Raw genomic sequence first — 9,720 nt, 5'->3', positions numbered from 1 at the left:
AATATTTATTGACTGGGAAACAAGCAGAGGTTAAATGAAAAAAAATATGGTGTACACGTGCCATATCTCCCTTTCATTTAATGTCCCTACTTAACATTGACGATAGATTGCTTTTGATGCGCAGGGTCCTTGTAGGGAATCCATGTATGTGTATCCATGCATGTGTATGCTGCACAAACGATTGCAGTAAAAATATAAGAGTTGCAAAGAAAACTTTATCCTACACATCATGCACCTTACAACACTTAGATGTGCTGCCAAGGCCCGGTGCAGGTAGCTGACATAAAACACTTTTGTGAAGTTAGAGTTAGTCAAAATTGCATCTTATATCGCATTTCCAATGGAAACTTTCAGCAAATCCTGTTAGGAAACAGGAAAACAACAGAGAAGGTCAAGTCCAGTATCAAGTATACATTAATGGAGTTACGTCTAGAGTCTTGTTTCTGTGATCTTGGAATTCCCTCAAAAAAGGTGCAATAGGTTCCTGAGCAGGCACAACATGTCCAAGCTTTTTGTAAAGATTGAAACAAATGCCTACCATAAAATATAAACTCGACCAGGCTCGCAGGTAGAACACTCCCATCTTCTGCAAGCTGTCGTTTGCTTCAGTTGCACGAACAGGTGAGATCACCGGGTACATATGTAAAGGATACCAGAAAACATTCATGAGTTGGCCCACCACACAGACCGTACAGCACACACACAATACATACAATGTATCCAGGCAAGTCTATACTTATATACCAGCAAGGGCCTTGAATGATGAACTCCAGATTGCGCTATAAGAACAGGTATAACCGGAGCAACGGCTCATGGCAGACAACTGTAATGGTTCCATTGCAAGCCGAACTTTCAGAAACTTATGTACTTAGTAAACCCTATGTGGTTGGAGAACGCAGATTGCCATATAGGTAGTTTAAATGACTAAAGTTACATCAGCTCTGCTACACAATATAAAAGGCATAAATTGATAAAATAGGAGCATGTGTGGCCTATGTGCTGACTCCATAATGCCGAGCTTTACATATTGTATAATATGATGAATGTGAGCCATTCAGGAAAGTAATTCTAGTCGTGCTAAATCCAATCAATGCCTGGAATATCGATTTGAATTTGATTTGTAGTGCTGCCAGCCTTCTGTAAACTTCTGCACACATAGTTACATATGAGAATTTAGATTTGTTTCCCCTAATAATTACTTCATAAAATTAATGTAGCACTCTCACAATGAATGCTACATCTTAGTCGCACAACCTGCAAATAAGAGCGCTTTTTGAGTTTCATGCTGACTTAAGAAAAGCTCACAAAAGAAACATGAACTTTAAATAAGCACATAATTGAGGTGTGCTTTTGCCACCTCAGCACAGTGGATAAAAAGCTCTTGGAACAGTGCTGCTTAACCATTACAACAACTTCTCTTAATATAAGCCAGTATGCTTCAGGAAACAATATAACGACGGGACAAATATTTGACATCATTTTTCTCACACAAATACTGCAATAAAAGGCACCTTGCCAAACGCAACTAACTGGCATATTTGTCTAGAACTGATAATTATAAACATCTTGTGCTACTTCAAATTAATGTACACATGGTGTAAGTACCAGAATATAACGTAATTCACTGCCTTATATTATCTTCAAGTGGGCTCACCCAACGCAAGTTCGTTTCTCGTAGCAACGACCTTGCACAGTCAGATTAAGATCCTAACCATAGTGCAACTAACTTCTAACAAAAACAAGCGCGGTGCGCTAGTCGCGGAGAAAGCCACAAACACACGCCACTGCAGAGCACCGCGCGCGCATGTGCAGCCGCAGCGTGTTTTATTTATATCTTCCTCCCCGCGTACTACATGCCAATTATTACTGAGTTTCCTGAAGAGTTACTTCATTTGTACCTGCATCATGAGAAGGCTAGGCGATGAACGTTATGTTTAAAGCAGTTCTATTTTCGAAGTGATAAGCCATCGTACAAGTAGCTTCAGGCGATGATCTCGTGCAGTGTACAGCTGTAGTCGATTTCAATAACTTTCGACGACGCTAAGAAGTTTATTTACAGAATCACAACTGGGCTACAAAAAATCTTTGACGCTATTCTTCCTTCGGTTTAGGATCGCTTCTGAGCGGAGGAATGCCAAGAACGGGCCACTTTCTCTCTCTCCTCGGTCGCGGCCCCGTCCCCTCTCCGGGAAAGAGCCCTGCTCTCAGTCCTCTCCTCCTACCTCACCTCCCCCCTCCGGTCCCCTGCGCCCGAAAGGGCAACGCGAGTGTTGCCCTCCCTGCGACACATACCTCGCGCAGGCGTCCCCAAGGTCACCCAGCTCTCGTGTAGAGAAGCGGCAGCGGGAAGCGAGCGGGCCGAGCGACAGGCATTCTTGGAATCGAAAAACAGCCAAGGAAGAAGAGCGCCATGACAAGAAACGCTTGCGTTACAGAAGCGAGCGGAGTATTGCGCGAAGCAACGCGCCTTCATCCACCCGTTGCAGTTGTAGGTATTGAATGCTTCATTGAATGCAGTTGTAGGTATTGAAGATATGGTGAATGCTTCATAGAGCCGTATAAAGTGCACAGAAAGCATTGAGCATAGCGTAAAACATACCTGTCTATCATACTTCCTCTGGCCATCATCCCCGCAGAGTGAACACACCGCCCAGATGACCACACTCTGTTCCTGCGTAAAAGACGTCATGTAATGAAGTAACCTAGCTGTGTAATTCAGAAATATTCAAGAACGTACCAAAATCGGGCATCCAGTGTGCACTCTTCAGCTTTACAGTCCACAATGTGCCGTACACTTGGTGACAGTCTTCTCAAAAGGCTGCTGTACGTCTGCACTCGCCGTCAGTCACAACACTAGGACCTACATCATCTTGGAAGGTACACTTGATATTGAATCACGTAATCAACGTGCATAATGGATAAACGTGGTAACGAAGCATTGTAGAACACAGCATGGCCCACACACAAACCGCGCGCACCGCGCACCCGTCAAACAACAAAAGCGCCCCCTGGCAATGAAGGGAAGGCTACGGGGGCGGAGCTACTGCACATGTTCTGCTCCGCGAAATAGTCCGGTTCGGCGCGCGTTTCGAATTTAGTTTTGGTTTGTGAACCTTCCGTACCTCATGTGACGGCCATTTCATTGTTCGAGCGGCCGTCTCAGGCTTATACAGCCATTTGCTAGTGAAATTCGTCAGAAGCTCCCTCGGCGAGTAGTCGGGAAAGCTGGAGGGTGACGAGCGCTCACCTGAAGACGAAGGCGCTATTTTGACTGTGAGGTGCACGTAAAAGGTGCGACGTTTTCACAAGTGCAAAAACGCGAAATGACGCTGCATAAATCAAAACAAATATAAATAACTCCTTGGTGCGCGCTGACCCTCTCTTCAAACAGCGCCCCGTAGAAAATAAAGCAACGTTGTTGTTTTTAATTTCACACAGAAAACACGGACGCAATTGTGGGACTATAACCTTCAACTGTAGAACACACGTAGTTCAGCTCTCTAGCCTTCCCTTCATTGCCAAGAAAAGTTGTCCGCGAGTATACAAGACCTTTTGCAACTGCTTGCTTACACTAAAATAACTACATAGGTGGCAGTAGTGTCGTGTCATTGTACATAAAAAAGTGTATTTATGGCTTTTTTACACCCGTGTGTGCATGTTGGGAATGTGTTGTGGCTGTTCGATTTTGTTATACAAATATACATTTTGTTTTGGGGAAATGGACGAAGTTAGAAATGGGCAGTTTTCAAACTCCCATCCCAGACGACGGTCACCTCTGAGTCCTTACTCAAAAGAAACGCTTTTTTCTTTCAAGTTACTGCCCTCTCCCGTGGATAGAAAGAGGTAGGGATTATGATGGGAGGAGGAAATAGGTAGGGTGTGATAGGCGACACCCAACGTTGCACAGAGAGGAGGTGAATGGGACAAGGAAGGAGCGAAGGGAGAGAGGAGTTGACGCCGTGGAGAGCGGGAGAGTCGCGTGGAGACGACATTACGAGGGGGGCGGGGCGGGAGAAGGATGTACTCGACGTTGGGCCAAATCGAACTTTGCTTGTCGGCTGCTTCTGTCCAGCGTTGCAACAGCAAGGAGAGATAGAGACAGTAGTTTGAGGTTGGGAAAAACGCTTGTCCGCGTATCTTTGCAACCAACAACATTCTGTTTTGGACATATATATGAATACGAACCATGCATAAAAAGAGTCCCTAATTTTTATCGCAACAATAACGAACATTTTTTCTGTCCGTCACCCATTGTCTACAGTTCCAAATCTTCTCCGCCTTTCAAAATTCTTCGCGACGCCGTGCGGGTAATTCCCACTCTTCTCCGTTAATTTCTACTGGACAAATGGGCAACACGGGCCCCTGAGCGAGTGTTCGCACTGTCACTTCATCATAAACCCGTTATACTTGTGGTACGGGTCGGGGTATGTTCATTTATGTTTTTCTTGTGTATTCCTCACAATAACTATTGTCACTTGATCATATCTGTTCATATTTGCATATGCGATCGACTCATGCTTTTTAAAAATAAGAAAATGCTTACTTCTATATATACGGCAGGTAATAGAATAAACCTTGCTGCGGTCGTCAGCAATTCTTCGATCGCCGGTGCATGGACGATATATGTAAAATATTTACGCATTCTATTTAAACACGATATTTGTGTACACTGCAACACAAATTGTTTATTGCGTGTAGTCTCTGAAAGACCAACTTGTCTATTGTGATAAACTGATTTTACGGTGGCAATTAAGGCTATTTAACTTCTTTGTTGTGATGCGCGTTTTGACATTAGGAACGGCAACTGAAAGGCTGTACACTTCAGTCACCAGAAATTAAAATGCACATGATCATTTGACTCTCTGATGTACACTTTATGTTAAACGACATTAAGCTTTGCATGTCTAATTTCTGCCTAGCGACTCATTAGGAGCGCACTTAGTCCACATTAGACACTCAAGACTCATTTTCATAAGGGATGGTCGGCGTGTACGCAAGGAAACGGGGCTTCATTGTTGGAGTACACGTTCAAGGGATGGTGGAGCTAACAACATCGTTATCCTTCTATCCCGACAAATTGATGAAATCCTGTTGATGATCCACAAGAGCGCAACAGGCGTTTCAGTCTTCAAGAAGGAGACCCTGCTGCGCTTGGTGGAGGCACGCGTGATCAGCTGGCTAACATATCTCCTTTTGTTCCAGCGGTTGGTGCAATCGCAACACCTGCGTACAGACGTAATGAGTACAACAAACGCGGCCCACGGCCTTCCGAACTACACGTCCACACGCACTTTATTTGGTGACGTATCACACATTAGGCGAGCTGCTAGAGGCACATTGGGTCGGTCATTGCCAAGGCCTCCTACTCACCCCTACTGGCCGTCATCTCCTCTCACCGCTAGGATAATCTGTCGCACCACTTCAGGTTGAAATCCATCACACGATCTTGTCGTCTGCGATACGCACTTAAAAAGACATCTTCTGTCAATATGCACACGCCCGTCACACTCGCCTCGCGCCACACCCATCATTACCCCGAAAGGAGGCAGTACCGTTACACCAGTTAAATACCAACACGTTCCCACATCATGTATCTTTAAACAAGTTTTACCGGCTGTGCTATGCGGACCATTGCCCGGGCTGCGGAAACTCGGCCAGGTCTTTCCCCTTATGAAAATGTGAGACGAGTTCAAAAAGAAAGTCTAATGACTTCTGACATTTCAGTCATTTGACGCTCTAATGTGTCCCTTTAGAATTTTGTAATGTATTTGAAATTCCATTCAAAAACATATTGGCCAATTATTCTGATGCGTATTAACATGTGATAGTCTGATGCGGATTAACATGTGATAGTCCGATGCGTATTAACATGTGATAGTCTAGTGAGCATGAAACGACCTTTGACATCAACACTAATTTGATTCTCTAATGTATTTCTTCAGAATTGTTTTATTGTACCCATAATGTCATTCAAAAACATATTGGCCACCGTCATTCTAATGTGTCCTTATGAGTGACTTTCTTGTGAGTATGAAACATCCTGTTTGCGATGACCCTCGGCCAAGCTTGTGCTTCGTGGCCAATGACATTAATAACATTCCTGAAACAGAACTATTACAGTGCATGATAAGATTTATGATATGTCCGGATGATAGTACGGAATCACATATTAGTTGTGCCTGACAATGTGTTTGCTGGTTGATACACATGCAGCCAAGCATCATACAAAAGTGCATGTATGCACATTCTACAACACTTGTGCTGTACAAAGACATTTCTGAACAAAAGAAAATGGATAAAAACATTTATTGACTGGGAAACATGCAGAGGTTAAATGAAAGAAAAATATGGTGTACACCTGTCATATCTTCGTTTCGTTTACTCTGTCTACTTAACATTGATGACAGATTGCTTTTGATGCGCAGGGTCCTTGTAGGGAATCCATGTATGTGTATCCATGCATGTGTATCCTGCACGAAAGATCGCAGTAAATATATAAGAGTTGCAAAGAAAACTTTATCCAACACATCGTGCACCTTAGAACACTTAGATGTACTGCCAAGGCCCCGTGCAGGTAGTTGACAAAAACACTTTTGTGAAGTTAGAGTTAGTCAAAATTGCATCTTATATCGCATTTCCAATCGAAACTTTCAGCAAATCCTGTTAGAAAACAGGAAAACAACACAGAAGGTCAAGTCCACCATCAAGTATACATTAATGGAGTTACGTCTAGGGTCTTGTTTCTTTGATCTTAGAATTCCATCAAAAAAGGTGCAATAGGTTCATGAGCAGGCGCAACATGTCCAAGCTTTTTGTGAAGATTGAAACAAATGCCTACCATAAAATATAAACTCGACCAGGCTCACAGGTAGGACGCTCCCATCTTCTTCTGCAAGCTGTCGTCTGCTTCAGTTCCACGAACAGGTGAGATCACCGGGTACATATGTAAAGGATACCAGAAAACATTCATGAGTTGGCGCACCACACAGACCTTACAGCTCACACACAATACATACAATGTATTCAGGCAAGTCTATGTTTATATACCAGCAAGGGCCTTGAATGATGGACTCAGATTGCGCTATAAGAACAGGTATAACCTGAGCAACGGCTCATGGCAGACAACTGTAATGGTGCCATTGCAAGCCGAACTTTGAGAAAGTTATGTATTTAGTAAACACTGTGTGGTTGGAGAACGCAGATTACCATATAGGTCATTTAAATGACGAAAATTACATCAGCTCTGCTACACAATATAAAATGCATAAATTGATAAAATAAGAGTATGTGTGGCCCATGTGCACACTCCGTAATGCCGTGCTTTACATATTGTATTATATGATGAATTTGAGCCGTTTAGGAAAGTAATTCTAGTCGTGTTAAAGCCAATCAATGCCTGGAATATCGGTTTGAATGTGTAGTGCTGCAAGCCATAAAAAAACCGTTAACCACTTTTGTCAGCCTTCTCTAAACTTCTGCACACATAGTTACATATGAGAATTTAGATTTGTTTCACCTAATAATTACTTCATAAAATTAAAGTAGCATTCTCACAATGAATGCTACGTCTTAGTCGCACAGCCTGCAAATAAGAGCGCTTTTTCAGTTTCATGCTCCCTTAAGAAAAGTTCACAAAAGAAAGATGAATTTTAGATAAGCACATAATTGAGGTGTGCTCTTGCCACCTCAGCACAATGGATAAAAAGCTCTTGGAACAGTGCTGCTTAACCATTACAACAACTTCTGTTAATAGAAACCAGCATGCTTCAGCAAACAATATAACGACGGGAAAAATATTTCACATCATTTTTCTCAAACACATATATTGCAACAAAAGGCACCTTGCCAAACGCAACTAACTGGCATATTTGTCTAGAATTGATAATTATAAACATCTTGTGCTACTTCAAATTAATGTACACATGGTGTTAGTACCAGAATATAACGTAATTCACTGACTTGTATTATCTTCAAGTGGGTTCACCCAACGCAAGTTCGTTTCTCGTAGCAACGACCTTGCACAGTCAGATTAAAATCCCAACCATAGTGCAACTAACTTCTAACAAAAACAAGCGCGGTGCGCTAGTCGCGGAGAAAGCCACAAACACACGCCACTGCAGAGCACCGCGCGCGCATGTGCAGCCGCAGCGTGTTTTATTTATATCTTCCTCCCCGCGTACTACATGCCAATTATTACTGAGTTTCCTGAAGAGTTACTTCATTTGTACCTGCATCATGAGAAGGCTAGGCGATGAACGTTATGTTTAAAGCAGTTTTATTTCCGAAGTGATAAGCCATCCTACAAGTAGCTTCAGGCGATGATCTCGTGCAGTATACAGCTGTAGTCGATTTCAATAACTTTCGACGACGCTAAGAAGTTTACTTACGGAATCACAACTGGGCTACAAAAAATCTTGCAAATGATTCTTATTTCGGTTTACGATCGCTTCTGAGCGGCGGAATCCAAGAACGGGCCACTTTCTCTCCTCGGTCGCGGCCGCGTCCCGTCTACGAGAAAGGGTCATGCTGGCCATGCTCTCAAGCACTGCAGTCCTCCCCTCCTTCCTCACCTCCCCCACTCCGGTCCCCTGCGCCCAAAAGGACAACGCGAGTGTGACCCTCCCTGCGACACACATCGCGCAGGCGTCCCCAAGGTCATCCAGCTCCCGGAGAGAAGCGGCAGCGGCGCTTTTGTATGCCCCCTCTACCCTCGCACTCCAGCAAGCGGGAAGCGGGCGGGCCGAGCGACAGGCATTCTTGGAATAATCGAACAGCCAAGGAAGAAGAGCGCCATTACACGAAACGCTTGCGTTACAGAAGCGGAGTATCGCGCAAAGCAACGCGCCTTCATCCACCCGTTGCAGTTGTAGGTAGTGAACACACATGGTGAATGCTTCATACAACCGCATAAAGTGCACAGAAAGCATTGAGCATAGCGTAAAACATACCTGTCTATCATCCTTCCTCTGGCCATCATCCCTGCAGAGTGAACACACCGCCCAGACGATCACACTCGGTTCCTGCGTAAAAGACGTCATGTAATGAAGTAACCTAGCTGTGTAATTCAGAAATATTCTAGAACTTACCAAAATCAGGCATCCACTGCGCACTCTTCCGCTTTACAGTCCACAATGTACCGTACACTTGGCGACAGTCTTGTCAAATGGCTGCTGTACGTCCGCACTCGCCGTCAGTCACGAGACTAGGACCTAGATCGTCTTGGAAGGTACACTTGATATTGAATCACGTAACCAACGTGCATAATCGATAAACGTGGTAAAGAAGCATTGTAGAACACAGCATGGCACACACACAAACCGCGCGCACCCGTCAAACAACTAAAGCGCCCCCAAGGACAACTTTTCTTGGCAATGAAGGGAAGGCTACGGGGGCGGAGCTACTGCACATGTACTGCTCCGCGAAATAGTCCGGTTCGGCGCGCGTTTCGAATTTAGTTTTGGTTTGTGAACCTTCCGTACCTCATGTGACGGCCATTTCATTGTTTGAGCGGCCGTCTCAGGCTTATACAGCCATTTGCTAGTGAAATTCGTCAGAAGCTCCCTCGGCGAGTCGTCGGGAAAGCTGGAGGGTGACGAGCGCTCACTTGAAGACGAAGGCGCATTTTGACTGTGAGGTGCACGTAAAAGGTGCGACGTTTTCACAAGTGCAAAAACGCGAAATGACGCTGCTTAAATCAGAACAAATATAAATATCTCCTTG

General features: G+C 44.2%; 1 long non-coding RNA gene across 1 annotated transcript; it reads right to left on the bottom strand.

Annotated features, from left to right (window-relative positions):
* Positions 1-576: 576 nt before the first annotated feature.
* LOC125756345 (uncharacterized) lies at positions 577-9,100 on the bottom strand. Its single transcript, XR_007414393.1, has 3 exons — positions 9,087-9,100; positions 8,945-9,020; positions 577-593 (listed from the first exon to the last, which is right to left on the bottom strand). It is a non-coding gene; the product is annotated as an uncharacterized LOC125756345 (long non-coding RNA).
* Positions 9,101-9,720: the final 620 nt, after the last annotated feature.

This window comes from Rhipicephalus sanguineus, chromosome 11 (assembly GCF_013339695.2).
Source record: "Rhipicephalus sanguineus isolate Rsan-2018 chromosome 11, BIME_Rsan_1.4, whole genome shotgun sequence".
Lineage (NCBI taxonomy): Eukaryota > Metazoa > Arthropoda > Arachnida > Ixodida > Ixodidae > Rhipicephalus > Rhipicephalus sanguineus.
This window is presented reverse-complemented; position numbering and strand designations above follow the sequence as displayed.